The sequence below is a fragment of the Piliocolobus tephrosceles genome, chromosome 3 (genome assembly GCF_002776525.5).
Source record: "Piliocolobus tephrosceles isolate RC106 chromosome 3, ASM277652v3, whole genome shotgun sequence".
Taxonomy (NCBI): Eukaryota; Metazoa; Chordata; class Mammalia; order Primates; family Cercopithecidae; genus Piliocolobus; species Piliocolobus tephrosceles.
The window spans coordinates 11,771,524-11,790,048 of NC_045436.1; positions in this window are offsets into that span (position 1 = coordinate 11,771,524).

Consider the following 18,525-nt stretch of genomic DNA (forward strand, 5'->3'; position numbering starts at 1 on the left):
GAGTGAAATTATCCTCATCCTCACTACGAAACAGAAGAAAGTGATTTTTCAGTTGGCTAGTGCAATTGGCCTCTTTAGAGAATATTAACACACAAAGTGAGTGCGAATGCTGAACCATATTTCTTGTGAAATATAGCATGTGCAATGGTACACGCGCAATGCTGGTAAACACAATTTCCTTAATAATATATAATACCTTAAATAAAAATATCTAGAATGCCTTAAAATCTATAGAATAGATTTGCTAGATTTATATTATAACTAATTCAATTCTGAATTTGGTAGGACTATGAGCTAATTCTTTCACTTTTACTTCATGGTTTGGTCCTCAGCTAGGCCCATGTTAATTATTTTATAGCATTTATTTTTAAATTTTGTATGCCATATTTCAAGGAAGAAGGTGCAAATTTATTTTTCATTGGAAAAATTACTAGTTTTTTTTTTTTTTTTAATTAAGGGCACTTAAAAGTTTTAACCAATATATTTCTAACAGTGTATGCAAAAGTGAAAAGAAAAATGATATGAGCAAAAACATGTGAATTCCTATGTTGAGACAATCTCTAGCCAGAATTTATAAAGATTTAGAAGATCCAAGGATAGCAGAATGCAGTCCATAGATCTAGAGAGTAAATCCGTGTGTGTGAGTGGCGGGTGGTGGTGTGGTGGGGGGTGCGCACGTAAGCCAGGGCAATGGTGAGTAACTCCTCATGAAGGAAAAAATATATATATACATATCTCAAGGCTGTTTTTATTATTATGAAATTACATAACTGTAATAAGCAGGGATATAAAAGATTAATCAGCCACACCAATTCATGCTCATTGTTTTTGATAAATTCTCAGGTAAGAACAGAAGGAACATGTGTATAACACTTTTATCTTGAAGATTTACAGCACTTCTAATTGAAAAGCAATACATACTTACCAGAAAATTATCAGGTGGAAAAGAAGACAAGAGAAATAGGTAAGGAAGACTGAATATATTTATAACATTTGAAAACAAACATATACATTTTTGTGAATTAATTTTAATACATCGCAATTCTCACATTAGTGACTCATCACCATTTTATCTTTGCTCCCCCATCAATGTAAACTGGAAGAAAATTGATAATATTTTTTTCAGTATTCATTGATGCTACATACAGTTTCATTACTAGTCATTGAGAAGACTACTACATCAAAGTTGCAACTGACTATGACCTGACAGTAGAGCTAAAATTCAATTGTTTAAAAACCAGTTGGATAAAAGTTGTGTTAGGGAAAGGCTGGATTTAGGGAAAAGGTATTAGGAAAGGCAAGACAGAAGATGGGAGCAGAAATAATCACCTGAACATTGCTCAAGATTTGTTTGAGGATCATTGATTTTTTTGTTTGTTTGTTTAAGGAACTCGAGACTCTAGTAATTACATCAGAAGACAGACCTACAAAGAGTGAACATTTCTGGTCATCACAGTCTATAACAAATTAAAGGACTAATTTTATGCTGACCCTAAGGAAACCAATATATCAATTAGACAAAGTGGTATCCTGGAGCAAATCTTCTCAATACACTTTTTTATTTCATCAAGCTTGCAGGGCCCTATGTTTACGTCTAGCTAACCATGAGTCCTAGAAAGAGTAATTACAAATTCTATGGCAGGCTCTTTCTGAATGTACTCATTGACTCCTTCTCTGTCTGAAGGCAAAATGATTATTTATTGATTGATTCTTTTATTCATCCATATTGCTAATAAAATTAAGCAGTGATTAATCTGCTTAGTCAAGTAGGTATCGTGCTAAGTAATACAAATACCAATGTGAATGAAAACACTCCAGGTATTACCTTCTAATAGGAAAGATAGGCAAATATTGATAGTATATTATTAGAATGAAAAGGGTTAGACTTGTAATACAAATGTACAAAGTGTGATGGGAACACCAGTTTGAATGCCTGATCCTATTATTTGTTTATTTTTGATAGCAAGAAATGCCTCAGGAACATGGATTCAGATCCATTTGTTTCTTCAAATCCATTTGATTTTCTACCTATGAGGCCCAGACTTTACCTATTAAATTGTTTGCATCATTTTTAATTCCCACAGACTTTACAATGGAAAAGATCTTTCAGCTATATTAGTAGTATTAGTAGTATAAAAGTAGTATTAGTACAACCATCTGAAAAGGAGGGAAAGGAATGCAATGTTAAAAAGTAAAGGAAGAGAAAAGAAGGGAAGGGAAAGAAAGGCAAGTAGTAGTGAAGGGAAGGGAGAGGGAAGGAAAGGAGGAGGGATGAAGAGGGAAAGGGAGAGAGAAAAGAAGGAAATAAATATAGACACAACAGGTCTTTTAGGCAAAGGATTATCAATGCTCTTCTTAAAATAATGATTACATGCTTGATGTCTACCAGGAATAAACATCATCTTATTACCAAAGCCCTTTTGGCAGACTTTTGAAAAAGGTAAACCCTTATAATTTGTTTTCTTCTAGAAATTATGAGAACAAGTAAAACAAAAAGAAATTTTCGAAAGTAAAAATAATCTTATAAATTGATTAATCATGTGGAAGGCAAAATAGAACCATTGTTTATTTGATTCATTTACTCATTTATGTTGCTAATAAAAATCAAGCAATCATTAATCTCCTTGGTCAACAATCTGGAAAGGTGAGGGCATTCGATGTCCAAATGTTTATTAATGTGTCAGGGGAAAACAAGGTGACCCAGGTATAACTATCAGATATTATATGTAGACAAGTACCCAATTTCAGTTTTGGAGTATCCATAAAGCTGTACCTCTCTACCCAGACAGGCATAATGAAATGCAGAGTTAAACAGTTATCCAGTAAGTTTGATGGACTAAAAAAAGCAATTGAAAAAAATTCTACACTTTTTTAGAGTTTTGGAGTATCCATAAAGATCTACTTCTTTGTACCCAGACAGGCATAAGGAAGTACAGAGTTAAACAGTTATTCAGTAAATTTGGTGAATTAAAAAAAAAGAGCACTCTACAAAATTCTACATTTCATTTTTAATGAATTTTATTCATAAATATCCAACAGTCTTTACTGGAGAGACTCAATAGTATCTCTATGTCTGTATCTTAGATTATACTAAGGTGGTCTTTAGAAGTTACCACCTTGTAGACAGGGAGAAAAGTAGTATTTAGAATGCGTTCAGATCTCAACCTCTGATTATTTTCACTTTGCCCTCCATGTAGAAATGCTTTGAGTAAACATTTGCCCTTCTGAGTTACCAAGTTAATTATCATTTTAATATCAAAGGTTTCTAAGCATCACACATTACAAAGTGGAGTACATCAGGTAGCTATTCAACTTTACAGCCTCTAATCCAATTGCAACTTTTAGCTATACATTTCCACTGTCTTTATAGCCTCCCTAAACTTAATTTATAGTCTTTTCAAGGTTTCTTCAGCAGCTTCAGAGAGTTTTGACATCTAATCAGTTTTCCTTTTGAGAGCGTGACTCTGCAGTCTGTGGGGATGGACATATTAGAGGTATTCAGGTCAACTGGTAGTTACCCTTGCCTTAATAATATTGTATACCCGGAGAACTCCCATAAAACTTTTAGATTCTTGGTTTTATTTCTCCTTCAGTGTTTTCTGACCCCTCTTCCAAGCCTATAATTTTATATTAGGAAAAAGGAATAAGAGCTAGACAACCTGTACCAGAAATTTTTTAAAGTTAGCTTTCTTTTTAGAAAACCAGAATTTGTCACATAGTAACACTTGTACTAAATGCCATAATGGACAGAATTAACATTTCTATCATTCCCTGTCATAAATGTTAATACTTGAAGCTTAATTGTCAACTGCAAGATTCTATTAAAATAGAGTAAATGGAATATTAAAAAACATCTCTAAAGTATGTTATTAAATTGTTTGCATCATTTTTAATTCCCACAGACTTTACAATGGAAAAGATCTTTCAGCTATATTAGTAGACTTTTATTATCCAAAAGCCATATAATTTTAAAGCATATAGAAGGATTGGTTTGGATTTTAGCTTTTGCTTCCATCCTACTCATGTCATCAAGAAAATTAATCTGGTGGCCTCTGACTAAATACATCACAGAATGAAGTGATTGGTAACTTCTCACAAAAGTAGCTGAAAACTAAATAATCAATGTCTTAATGTCAAAACAGAAATGCTTTCCAGATCATTCACATATTGTGCTTTCATACAGGCTGGATTCATACTGAGTTTTGAATATCCCATTGTCAAAATCAACTGACCAAGCCTTTTTCTAAACATGCTTGTGTCTTTAATTGTACTTAGTCTATAATCTTACCATAATCCAATAGGAAATTTAGTAAGACAAGAACAGAATCCTGGAATGTTGTTTGGGCTTTTGATTTTTTTTTTTTTTTTTTCCTATTTGCAGGGTAAAAGGATACTGCAGCTAATCCAAGGAGAAAAATAAGTGTGATCTCAAGGGAATGCATTTTATTGATTATAGCAAAGAAGGGGAGTAAGTTCAATTGGCTCTCACTACTTAGTCTTGACATAGATGCAACTTTGCTGAGAAGAAAATGAGTATGAGGTAATGCCATCATAAATAATTGCTTAAATCATCCCAGCACTATGGAAGCAGAAATTTTGTAAAGGGAGAAGGGGAAAGCACTGTAAATGTAAAAGCATGGTACAGACAAGCTCTTAAGATAATTGAGGACTTTTCATTGAGTAGTAGCTTTATACAATATATGGCTTTAAATCCAAATTTGGAGTATCCTCTAGTTAATAACTGCAGATCAAAGCAGATTTTACATTTATTTTTTACTACTAGCTTTAGTTACTACAGAAAGAATCAAAGGGGCTAATGGATTATATACAATTAAATAGCCTCCCATCCAATATTGTACAGTGACACAAGCAGGAGAGCATGTTTGTTACAAATAGCTGAAAAGCTTTTAAATGTATTTCTCGTATAAATATTGAAATCAATATCGATCTCTCGATTTAGAAAAGAAAAATCCAACAATGGATTTCATGAAGAACATTAAGATGTACAGTGGTCTAGTATAACTTCCGGGACTTATTCTTGCCTTTTGGGGGAAAGCTAATATTAAAGATGGAGTGGAACGTGAAATGTCATAGGATGTACTCTGTGTCTGTTTTTCCAAAACACTTCCTCACATCAGTAAAACATCTACTGTGGTTAAACCTAACTCAACGTTTTCAAAGATTTTACTTCTTTTTAACTTGTAATGTAACAAAATAAACTATTAGATAATAATAGAAGTCAGGTACCCTACTAAATGATTTACATCTTATCATTTCCTTTAATCTTACAAAAAAAAAACACACACACACACACACACACACACACACACAAAGTATTATCATCTCTACACTCTGGGGAGAGTAACTGTAGCATGGAAAGGTTAAGCAGTTTGCATTAGCTCCCACAACCAGTAAATTGGGGGCAGCCATCACAAGGAAGTCAGCCTTGCGGAGCCTCAAAGTAGGGCCTTAGAGGAAGCAGCTCAGGATGGGATCTTCTGTGCCATCTGCCACCTGTATGACTTTTCTGATAAATGTGTCAACCTACATGTGTCTCAATAACCTACATGTGTCTTCAGTAAATTGGGGTAATAACGCTCAAAGTATGGTTATGGGTACTAAATATTGATTAAATTAAAAATTGTTAATATTGCTAAGCCACTACAATACAGAGTGTTTGGTAAATAAATAAAAGTTCTAACTTTTCAAAAAGAGACTTTCCTTTGTATCTAACAACACTATCCCTTTACTAGCTTCCTAGAGTGGTTTGTTTCTGTTAGATGTGTCATCCATTAAATATGTATAGGAAACAATTTGGAAAATTATGCAATGTACAAAATTGGTAAATCTTTGGTAAAATGGAGCTCAGTTGAGAAACAGTCAACATAACTCATGAAAATATTTTTTTTAAAATGATTTTAATGCTTGAACCTGACAGGCCATCAACTATAAAGATACCTAACAAAGAAAGCCTATTTGTTGTTGTTGTTTTTAAACCAAGAGATAGTGCTTTGGAATTTACTTAAGAAACTGCAAAAGCACTTATAAAATCCCTCATGAGAATGATTCTACTTAATAGATTGTTATTTCAAGTAATTCTTATTCCAAATATGATTTTCCATCAAAGATTACCAACAGTAGCTTCCATAGCTCCACTAACAATGTTTTTCAAAATGTTATATTTTGAATGAATGTTAATCTGACATTTATATAATGTCTTTTATTTGCAAATAGGACCTTATGCTTAAAACAACTCAAAAAGGGAACCTAAGAATTATTCCAATCAAAACACAGACATAAAATAATATTAAATGCAATCTACAAAAAATATTGTCAATAAATTAGATCTTTTCAGCTGTTTGACCAGCCGTGTATTGGGTGGCATTATGTAGTAAATACATTTTTCACTGTATAGTAAAAAGCAAGAATACTTTACATAATACAAGTCTTTACAACATAGACTACAGCTTAGGTCCTATTTTAATTCTCCCATTCTAGCCTAAGAAATGAGACTTTTAGTAATCCGATTTGATATTTTTCAATTTCCTTTGTCCATAGGTCTAAATTTTATTAAATTACTTGTGCTAGGAACTCCTTTTTACATTTAATCATAGATTGGCATAGGAAGCAGTGCATCTTGTAAATATTTAAGAACATGAAATGAGAATGAACTTCTTGCTTAATAGTGTTTCCACCAAGTAATAAAAGTATGATATATTGATAAATATAATGTACTAAGAAGATTACAGATATATTTCATTTTACTCAATAGATGCCTAAAAAGTTGTATATAAATCACATCTTTTTCAAATGGAACCATAATATAAATAAAATGGAAGAATGTGCAGAGAGAACTCTGCTGTGCCCCTAACCTCCCTTTTTCTTTCTTTCTTAAAGAAAGACAACATCTGATCAAGCAGGTGTTCCCTGGAGGACTCCCTGGTTCCTCTAGGTGAGAGAAGTGCCAAAGCATGCAAATAAAGAGCAGGGAACTTCAACCCAGTGCCTAAATGGAGAATGGTAACCTGATGGCTGGAGGATCACTGATCAAAAAGAACAGAAAGTACTGTGCCCTCTGCCTCTCACAGGATTTCAGCCACTCAATAAATCCCAGTAGCAGAACTAGAGTAAAGTGAGGAGTTCAAGAAGACTGACAGACCTAAATGGACATAACCTGGACAGGAGAAGCAAGTGAAACACACAGAGCAGACAGAATCTAATGAAAAATAATTAGAATAGACAGGCATTATCTTAACACCACTGCAATAACAACACAAAGAGGCCTCAGAAGGAATTTCAAACTCAATACACACAGGCACACACACACACACACACACACGCACACATTTTCTCTATCCCTCTCTTTTATTTCTAATTCTTAATAGTATTTATGAACTTAATTTTACAAAGTATCAGAAAGTTTTTTTAAAAGAAGAAAAAAAACCCTAAGCTACAAAAAGGCCTACAAATCAAAATAACCATGGCCTATTCACACTGAGTAAAACGAAAATGTTAAGAACAATATAATGTCTACACACTAAGAAGAGGTAAGGACTCTAGGTTACAAGTAGAGCTTCAAGTCAAATATCATTGTTATCAGGGTGAAAAAAAGATGCTTTTGGAAATACAAGGATTTGAAATATATCACTCATATGCCAAATGTAAGGAAAATATTCCAGGAATAATTATAAACAAACCAGTAAATCCCAACCTATACAGGAGAATGAGAAGATAGTGAAGAGTGGTAAATTATTAAACCTTGAGTTGTTTATGGATATTATATAGAATAAATTACAATGTATAGCTTCAACATTACATAGAGATTTATGAAGAAATATACTCTGTTAAAAATGTAATAATTGCATAGAAGTAAAAGTAAAAGCCATCTAAGACATAGAATCTTAAGTGGCTTTCAGGCCGGGCGCGGTGGCTCAAGCCTGTAATCCCAGCAATTTGGGAGGCCGAGAGGGGCGGATCACGAGGTCAGGAGATCGAGACCACCCTGGCTAACACGGTGAAACCCCGTCTCTACTAAAAAATACAAAAAACTAGCCAGGCGAGGTGGCAGGCGCCTGTAGTCCCAGCTACTGGGGAGGCTGAGGCAGGAGAATGGCGTAAACCCGGGAGGCGGAGCTTGCAGTGAGCTGAGATCTGGCCACTGCACTCCAGCCTGGGTGACAGAGCGAGACTCCGTCTCAAAAAAAAAAAAAAATCTTAAGTGGCTTTCAGATTATAGAAGTAATAGCAAAGGTGTCTTAAAAGTCTCACTGGAGAAAACAGAGAGCAGGGGAATAGAAGCATCTGGCATGTCCTATCTTATTAAGAGGGATAGAAAGAAAAAGTGGGGGTTGGGGAATTTTATATGATAATAGAGAAATACATGTTCATTTGTAAGTACTATGAAACAGAAGTTACCTCTAGTATAATGAAATAATTCTTGAGAAATTTCAAATTAAAAAAGGACAACTCTATACCTGAAAAACAAGGAAATCATGGAAAATTGAAAGAAAAAACTACAATAAACAATAAACAGTAAACAAAAATATGATGAAAATATCTAATATTGTTACACTACATGAAAACAGTTATTCTGTTACCAGAATGAAACGCTATTACAAGAAAGAAAGAACACTAAATAAAGCATGAAAATTCTAAGTTATGTTCCTCAGTTCAATTCAATAAGAAAACAAATCAAGATTGGAAATATTATCAGTCATAGTGGGATTTAATATTAAAACCATTAAGCAAAAGAACACTCTAAAACTAACCTTTGGATCAATGCAAATGGGTCACTATGAAAGTTATAGCTAAGGGAAATTTTTTAACCTTAAATGTTTTCATTATTTAGAGTGCTAAGAAGGGTATTATATAGTGTTAAAATTCACAATTTAGGAAAGAGATTGAGTCAAAACCCTTTATGTGTCAAATAACAACTATAAAAAAAACTGTTCAAAGTGTAAATCTACATTGACAAAATTATACTGGGAAATCTCAATAGATATTTTTTAAAATTATATGATCAATAATTAAATAAGTAAGATAATGAAGAATGTAAGGACTATAACCAGCGAATTCTTTTAATAGATTAATTCTTCAAATTTAGAATATATTTACATGTCCATGAAACAAAAGCTAATTATGTATCTATATACAATCTGATATTATAATTTAAATACATATGAATAAATGATGTCCTACATATTTAATCTAATGGGACTTAAATTTTCACATCTAAAGTAGCCTTTAGATAAAAACCAATGCATCAGTGAAATCTTTACCTTAAAAGAAGCATTTACTTTTGAATATTTTTATTATAGAAGGAAAAATTACAAAGAAGAATTTATGAATCACATTAAGAATGGGAAAATGCATACTAAAGTAAAAAAGAAGAGGTAAATACTAATAAAAATCTCAATAGACAACAAAATAGAAGACAGGAAAAGGATTATATACATTAATTCAGAAAACATTGAAAATAAAAACAAAAACACCAAATGCATGTGTATGGGAGAGAGAAACTTTTGGGAATTTAAAGAAAAAGAATGAGGACCAGAAATGTTATTTAACTTGATTTATCCATTCCACAATGTATACATATATCAAAACATGTGTACATCATATTTTTTTCAATAAAAAATAAGGTGGCTCACGCCTGTAATACTATCACTCTGGGAGGCCGAGGTGGGAGAATTTCTGGAAGGCAGGAGTTTGAGACCAGCCAGGGCTAAAAAGCAAGACCCTGGCTCTCAAAAAAAAAGGCAGAACATGGAACATGGGTGTGCATACCTTTAGTCCCAGCTACTCAGGAAGCTGAGGTGGGAGGATCCCTTGAGACCAGGAGTTCAAGGCTGCAGTGAACTATGATTACACCATCATGCTCCAGCCTGAGTGACAGATGGAGATCCCATCTCTAAAAATAAAAGAATAAAAAATAGAAAAGAAAAAGTAGACATGAATTTAGGAAAGAGTATCTCCAAAGAAAGCCAGGAGATATTATTGGTTCAACTGTGGTAGAGATTGGGAGGAAACCACAGCTGTCTGGTAAACAGGTAAAAATCATTAAATTTTTGATTACGTTGTTAAAGGCCAGGAACACCTGAGACTGTAAAGCCATGGGGAGTTTACATCTACAGACATGTTCTTCTTCAGAGATCTTCAATCAGAACTCATAAGAAAAATTAGAAGCAGGGCAAGAGATCGGAACAGCCAGAAATTGGGAAAAATTAAATGAGAAATAGATCTGAAGTCATGGTGGGAGAATTTTCTCATTTCTCTCAGTAACAAAAAGAAAAAAATCATAAGAATACAGACCTGTAAATAACATGATTTAAAAATTTGACTTAAGTCGACCTAATAGCCATTGCCTCCTAAACATGTATCTGTATATCTAATGACCCTATAATTTGTCTCTGTCAACATGAGAAATGGATGCATATGTGTGTAACAGGGTATATCCAAGAATTTGATACAGCATTATCTATAATATTGCAAAGAGAGAACTCATTCCAAATGTTGATCATCAGTTAAATAAAATGTGGTACATCCATACTATATGACCCTGAAAGTTAATGAAAAAGTGTTACACACAATAATATGTATGAATATTTGAAATGAATATTCAAAATGTGAAATATGCCAGGTACAAATGAATACCTAGTTTATGATTCCACTAAGATTTATGAAATAAACTGTTGTATTTAAAAATGCTGTTCTCCTAAGTAAAAGTACAAGCCAAACCAAAGTAATTCCCGCGGAACTCAGGATACTGTTTAAGTTTGGGAGGTAGGGTGTAGTGATGAGGAAGCAGCATGAGATCTTTGAGTTTTGACAATGTTCTAGATCCCAACCTCGGAAGACATTACACAGGCCTTTGTGTGCACTAACCCACTGAACAATATGTTTTGTTTTTTATTCAATCATCTGTATATGTTCAAGCAATTAAGAATGGATGTAACACTCAAAAACATTAAAAATGTTTCAACAATAAATATGCTAAATATGGCAAAGTATTAAAAATTGTTAAAGCTCTGTGATATACATAGGGGTTTGTTATATTATTCTTACCACATTTTTGTTTGAAAATGTCAGCTAAAAAGTTTAAAATGCATTTAGAGTATAAAACAGGTAAAAATGTATTATTTTCTCTCTGCCTATTTTTATAGATTTTAATAATATTTATTAGACTTAAGGGCTGTCTTCTGTCTCTCCTAGTAGTGGATGTAAGCAGCTAAATTGGTAAAGGAGTTTTAAAGGGAGATGATGATATCTAACTATAGATTTGCCAAACGAAAAAGTCCAAAAGCACATGGAATAACTAAATGAGTCCCCACTGAGTCGCACAGTTTTCTAGAATCTAGAAATAGAGATTACAATTAGTTTTCAAATCTTGAAGGAACCAGTAAACATTTAAATAGTACTTATCTTCCCAGTTTGGGGATTTAAAATTAACACCTGGTTTATATGAGTGCAGAGACTGCCATTTCATCAACTGCTCTGCGTTCTAAGACCTGTGCCTTGGAAATGACAAAAGTACAATCCCCAATTCCCACTGCCAATGGGTAAGGAAACCCAGATGAGTATTTAGGAAATGGCTTTTAGGTAAACTCGTAAATTCTTTCATTGTTTTCATTTTTAACAAACATACTTTCAATATAAAATTCAAATATTTATAAAAACAAGTATGGTATTTCAGCTATTAAATCTTAGAACTTTTGAACTTCATCCTAAATGGAATCCAGAAATCTGCTTTCTGGTAACTCAAAAATGAGTAGTGTTAGTCTTGCCATAATAGATACTTCTCTGTAAAACATAAGCTTGGTGTAAAATGAAATACTGTTTTGTGTGTTCTTTAGGTCTCTTAACCACCTATAATCTTCTTCCTAAACTCTCCAATAACCTATCCCCAAACTACCATCCTCCATGCCATCCTCTCTGAAACACCCTATTTTTCCTTGGAAAACATTTTTCTTTGGAAAAAAATATTCCTGCTAGATAGCCTCTTTTGTTTTTTCTAATGTAGTTGTATATCTTGAATATATTCTTAAATGGCCCAGCAGTCTCTGCATGTGTGGGTGTGCATATCCACAAGTCTTCAGAATGTCTTAAGAATGTCAATGATCCCTCTAATAGTAAATGCAAAATTGTATGTGCATTTGATAGTTTCATTACTTTTCAAAACTTGTCTGTGGCCCCAGGAAGTTTAAAATATGTACATAAAAGGAGCATAGCTAAGTTGTCTGAATTAATGTGCAATGACTTTTACACATAGCATTTAAAGATTCAAGACATTCTTCCCATGACCTACAATGCAAAATATAAAAATAAAATAGAAAAAAAACATAGTATTTCAATTTCTTTTCATATAATACAGAAGAGAAGAGGAAACACTACAATAGAAAAGCAAGATAAATTACTTTTAAGTACAATTGGATGACCCATCACCAGATAATAGTCATAGCAAAAAGGTAGAAAATTTCAAAGGTTCTGTGAACTCAAAATGACTAAAAACTATTCCTATAAATGCAGAACTAAATTGCATGGATTAATCTGAAATAACTTTTCCACGGAATATGTCACATGGAAGTCGATGACATTCTCTGTGCAACTTGCAATGAGTATGACTAAAATATAAAAATATCTGAAAATATTTATTCTCTTCTTACACACAGACAAGAGAATATTAAAATAAGTTGAAAAGCAAAATTTTTAAATAAAATTTTATCAAGCACCACCACATAACAATCCCACCAAAAGATTTGAAAATTTTCTTTGAGATGATATGTTTTGTTTTAACCACATAAACAGTTTAATCACGTAAATGTATGTCTTTAGGTGTCATATATGGTTCTCAATATCAAGAAAGTTTCTTGAAATATATGTTTTTTATATGACAGCCTTTAATAAAACAAGTTGCGGGCCGGCACAGTGGCTCACGCCTGTAATCCCAACACTTTGGGAGGCCGAGGCAGGTGGATCATGAGGTCAGGAGTTCAAGACCAGCCTGGCCAACATGGTGAATCCCCTGTCTCTACTAAAAATACAAAAATTAGCTGGGTGTGGTGGCACGTGCCTGTAATCCCAGCTACTCAGGAGGCTGAGGCAGGAGAACTGCTTGAACCAGAGGTAGCAGTGAGAGAGATCACTGTATCACACTGCAATCCAGCCTGGGCTACAGAGAGAGAGACCCTGTCTCAAAAAAAAAAAAAAAAAAAAAAGTTGCTTTTCAAGGTTGAATACTCACCTTATACTACTGCACTGTTGCTAGCTATATCACACAAAGAAAATTGAACACCGTGCCCTGTTATGAAGATGCATTATGAGTAAGATGGCAGGAATTTTTAAAAAAGTACTTCAATAATCAATGAGAGAACAGACAGAATCTGCAGAAGTTGAACATCAATTATATAGTTGTGAATATAGAGAAAAATTTTATTTTTCATGCCGCCAACTTTCATCAGTCTTCCAGGCAAAGAGAATATATGTTTGTTTTGCTTCACGGCTTAAATAAAGCCTGTTATCATCTCCTACTACAGCCCATTTCCCAATATGAGCATTTTTACATTGATTTTTTCATCTCTCCTTCTTTAGTAAACACCCTTATCAATGACCACATTAGCTAAGTAGATCTGTATAATAAAAAAAGTTTACCAAACTTACAGCATGGAATTCAGGTAAATGATGAAAGAAAAAAAAATCTAACATTTGATTCTCTTGTATTCTTGGAACGGGAAATGGATCACCACGTTCCAGTGACTGTTCCAATAGCTGTTTATAAAAAATCATTTATTGAAGACTTTTATATAAATTATGTACAGTCACCTACCTGAGGAATTGGTGTTGAAAAGTAAAAACGATAGCTGTCTTCTAACAATAAGAAAAGTTGGTACTTCCATTATTATTCCCATAATATAAACTTTAAGAAAATTGTACAATTCTTTTCTTCTACCAGTACTTCAAAATATACAAACCTAATTAAAATAAAGGGGAAATGGCATTAGGGACAGTTTTATACCATAACAGTGAATACATTTTCATAAGCTATCATTTTGCTGACATGAAAGGGACCTGTTGATTTAAGCACATATATATGTGCATATATATTTAAGCATATATATATATATATATATGCTTCGATCAACATATATGGTGATGATATATATCGTCACCATATATGTGAACCCTGCTTCCTGCTCTCAGGGAGCTTATTCTACAGTAGAGGGCACAAGCATGAATCAATTGTATGATAAAATGTAAAACTAGAACACTGACCATTGCTACCAAAGATAGCTACAGCTTCCTCAACAGGCTGTTGACACAAAGCGAGTGGCACGATCTGCTGACTGTTCTGACTCAACCCCGTCAATTAATAATAAAACTAGGATCATAGCTAGAACTTTGTATCCAACAATGGGGCTCTAAGTCATAAGGTCACAAGCCGTGAGATGACAAAAGATGCATCACTGGATGCTTTCTGTACCACACTATCCATACCACACTACATATATGTAGATATATATATCACTATCTGTACCACACTATCTGTACCATATTATATATATATCTATATATATATATATCAATATATATATCACTCTCTGTATCACACTATATATACACGCACATATGCACACATATATACATACACACACACACATATATATATATATATAAAATATCACCATCAGAATAAAAATTTACTTCATGTTTTTATCCATGGCTCCAAGGATAGCCCATGTCCCAGTTTTACATTTTTCTCTTACAATTGATTCATGCTTGTGCCCTCTACTATAGAATAATAGATAATATATAGCTATAGAATAAGCTCCGTGAGAGCAGGAAGGAGGGTCCACGTTTTGTTGTTCACTATCACATCTCCAGGGACCAGCATGAGAGGGAGGAATGGCAGCAGAGACAAGAGAGATGAAGAAATCAGAAAAACAAGCTGATAAAGAGGGGAAAAAAAATCAACTTTAATGGTAATAGTTTATAAATTTTAACAGTGAAAATTTTTACAAGCAAAGATTTATATGAGTTTTATGAGACCTTCACTAAAGAGAAACAGTAAGCTTAATGCCTTGTATTTCTTAGTTCTCTAGTACAATTTTAAATAAATTTAAATCTAATAATAATTTTAACTTAAAACTTAATTTTCCTCCTCAGAAAATGCTTTAAATGAAATAAATGTATTTTTATCAAATACCCTGCCTTCAGAACTTCCTCTCAATCATTTAAGATTATTGTTCAAATTTTCTACCCATTAATCTTTTGAAGTTGAACAGATTGCTTTTTTTTTTGGTCCAACCTTCTGATTCTAAACTCAAAATGTTTCTCTGTAGTTACATGCTGAATAAACCCAATATTGTTTAATTCAAAGAGGCAGGAAAAGGAAACCTCTAACAAGAACTGGGAGGTGATTAACTGTAGTCGCGGCCGCCTAGCCTGGCCTGGAACACACCTCTCCTCTGCTTCCTGCGGCTTTTCATTAATATTGTACCAAGTTCAGCAAGAATCAGACTTGCTGGTAACAGGTTAACAGGCTCCCACAGAGAAAAAGCATCTATTCAGCTGTCAGGTGCATAACAGCAGGTTGCAAGTTAAGTTATTGCGATCTTTCCTAACACCCTCTTTCTTCCCACCAAGCCACACACAGGCAGCTGATGACACTAAAAGAGAGTATTTTCTTTATAGTGAAAAACCATTTACCTGGTTCTCTCAGAAAGAGTCCAATTACCCTATGAGCATCCAAAATATTCTACACAGGCACCATCCTGCACAGAAGAGACTTTCTGAACTGAGCTTCCCGTGGCAGTATAAATACAAAGCAAAAAGACATATGAAGACATGTATTTTAATGTGCTAAATTGTCATTATGGTGGGAGTTTCCTGTGTGTGCAGACTGTAATATATAATCATCATCAGAGGGTTGAGAAAAGTGGAAAAGCAAAATCAAACACACAGTTGTTATAAGCTTCCTTGAGAAAACATTATTTGGGAAGTCATAAGAACGTCTGACAACTTATATGAAGGCGTATTTCAACCTTCTCATATACTCTCATCTCATTTACATAATACCCATTTTATTACTGTTATCCAATTTTGAGAGTTGAAACCTCTGATTTTATAGATAATTATGGAAGAGCTGTGAACCAAACTCTGATCTTTTGTGTTAAGGCCAGTGGTAAGTTTTATATGGCCTTGTCTTACCTCCATTCCACAACTTCTCACCCCTTTCTTTTTCTAGCATAAGATAGTTACAAATTTTGATGGTTTCTTAAGCTTATTCTTTAATTTTCACTGTGGGATGAAACAACATGTATCAGAAAGCAGAAACTTATCAGAAAATTAGGCATTGTGGCCAGTCAAATTAAATTTTGGTCCCTGATTACATCCAGGCTATTAAGATGGTTTCTGAGTGTTCTTGTCCCTATAATTTTTTTGTCTAAATCAGGGAGTATAGTTCTTAACTATGAGGAAATTCTTTGTATCTGAAAGAAGAAACAACTTTAGCACTGTGCTGAGTAAAGAATCTGTTTGATATAATACCATCATAAATACATTTAAATTAAATTACCTAAACTGCTTAATGTTTCCATTTTTAGTCCCCAGACTATCTTTGTGAAAAACACTTCAAGTGCAACAATGATCATAATATGCTTGTTATTACCAATGTTAAAAATCCTTATCCAGTAATGAAAGTTTACATTGCTTCTGTTCGCTAAAATATCATAACACAAATTGAATATTTTTTGTTTATGTAGATGTTAATGTGGATTGTTATTACTGGTTTCAATGATAAAAATAACAATTACAATAACGTTTTATTTAAGGAATGGTGAGTCCCTACAATGTCCATAAAAGGAATTAATTTTGTGTTTGTTACTATTACTAAAACTGTCCTTTTTTAAAATTTCCAATTAAAAGGAGATTTTATTTGAAATGTTGTTTTATGTAACTTAACAACAAGCAGAACTGCATTATTTAGCATTCTAAAATTGAATCAGAAACTGAGTTTCTTTTGTTAACGAAGATCCTAAGGCTTCACAAGATTTGTGCACCAACTAAATCATTAAAAGAAAAAAAAAAAAAAACACCTAAAATTGATTAATGCCATGACATTAGCAGGGGCAGCAGAGGAAGGACTTCCAAAAATCTATTTCTCCATGAAAGCAATGAGAACACTGAAAAAATTGTCAAAATCTATTTTATCACAACTCTGAAGGTTAACCAAGGCTTTCAATAAACTTAGAAGTGTTTATTCAAGAAAAAGGGCTAAACAACGAAGATTGTGGTGTTTTAACACACTGTATTTCCATCTTCCTATCCCCAACTACATGGTAGCCATGAAAATCAACAGCCCTGCAATTACTGTGCTCATAAAACCAGCAGCCTAGTAGCTACCAGAGGGGGAGCAAACACTCATTGGGAACTATCCAGATACCCCATTTGCAGTGCATTATGATCATCTGAACTGTCTGACAGTTCCTCAAATCATCCATAAACAGGGCTTGTCTTTATTTGACCTAACTCAAAGCTTTTCTCACAACAACCACATTTTTCCTTGGGGCATCTGCCAAAAACAGTCAACAGCAAATGTCTGAGAAACAATAAAAGAACGAAGGATAGACAGAGATTCAGATACTTGTGGAAAACGATCAAGTAGACTAACATACAGTTAATTGGAGCCCCAGATATCAGGAAAACAAAAAAGAGGCACAATGAATACTTGGATAAATGATGTACAAAAGCTCTCTAAATTTGAAGAAAAACATTCATTAACCAATACATTCAAAAAATTCAACTCCAAGTAGGATAAACTCAAATATATGTGTGTGTGTGTGTGTGTGTGTGTAATTTGCTTACACCTATGTAATTGAAGAGATAGCTACATAAAGAAAAAATTATTGAACTATATTGATGTACAAATAACACAAAGATGCAATTTTACAATGAAAACATGGAGGAGGAAATAAAATGAAAACATGGAGGAGGAAACAAAAGTATATAGCAGTGAAGATCCATAGATTATTAAATTGTTGTTAATCTGAACTAGATGATTATATATTAAGCTGTTAATTGTAATGCATAGGGCAGCCAGTAAGAAAATAACTCAAAAATATATAATAAAAGAATTGACAAGGAAATTAAAATTGTACACAAGAAAATATCTGCTTAGCACACATACAAAAAGATGGTAATTGAGAAACAGAGGAATAAACACACAAAGAAACGAGACATACACAGTACAAATAAGAAAGTAGAAGAGGTAAGTCCTCCCCTATCAGTAAACATACTAAATTCAAAGGTATCTAACACTTCAATTAAAATCACAGATTATCAGTATGTATTTTTTTAATTAAACTCTGTGATGTTTACAGCAGATACACTTTAGACTTGAGACCAAAAAAAAAAAAGGTTGAAAATAATAAAGGTATAACATAAAACTAATATTTGACAAAATAGACTTTGAGGCCAAAATTGTTACCAGAGGCAAAACACTTTCTTTTTTTTTTTTTTTTTTTTTTTTTT